This window comes from Aptenodytes forsteri, unplaced genomic scaffold, assembly GCF_000699145.1.
Source record: "Aptenodytes forsteri isolate BGI_AS27 unplaced genomic scaffold, ASM69914v1 Scaffold212, whole genome shotgun sequence".
Lineage (NCBI taxonomy): Eukaryota > Metazoa > Chordata > Aves > Sphenisciformes > Spheniscidae > Aptenodytes > Aptenodytes forsteri.
In genome coordinates, this window is record NW_008795487.1 from 2,591,144 (window position 1) to 2,591,498 (window position 355).

Genomic DNA, 355 nt, shown 5'->3' on the forward strand with positions numbered 1-355 from the left:
CCCCGCCGCTGCCGCTGAGCCCCGCCAGATCGCGGAGTGGGGGGGTCGCAGGGCTTGTGTGTGTGTGTGTGTCCGTGTCTGTGCACGCATGCCTATGTGCACGGATCCGTCTGCGTGTGTGTGCGTGCGTCTGTGAGTGCCCACGCGTGTGCGCGCGTGTGCGTGGTCTGCGGGGACTCGGGGACCTACCGCCGGACGAGGCGAGCACCACCTCGGAAAGACCTTTCAAAAACACGCGTGTCGTTTCCAACTTGCTTTAACCGTGCGCTCACGGCGGAGCTCACGCCGCTCCGGCGGGGCGCGGGTCAGCTGGGGGGTGCCCGCAGGCTCCCCCCGACACACCTCCGCGACCCTG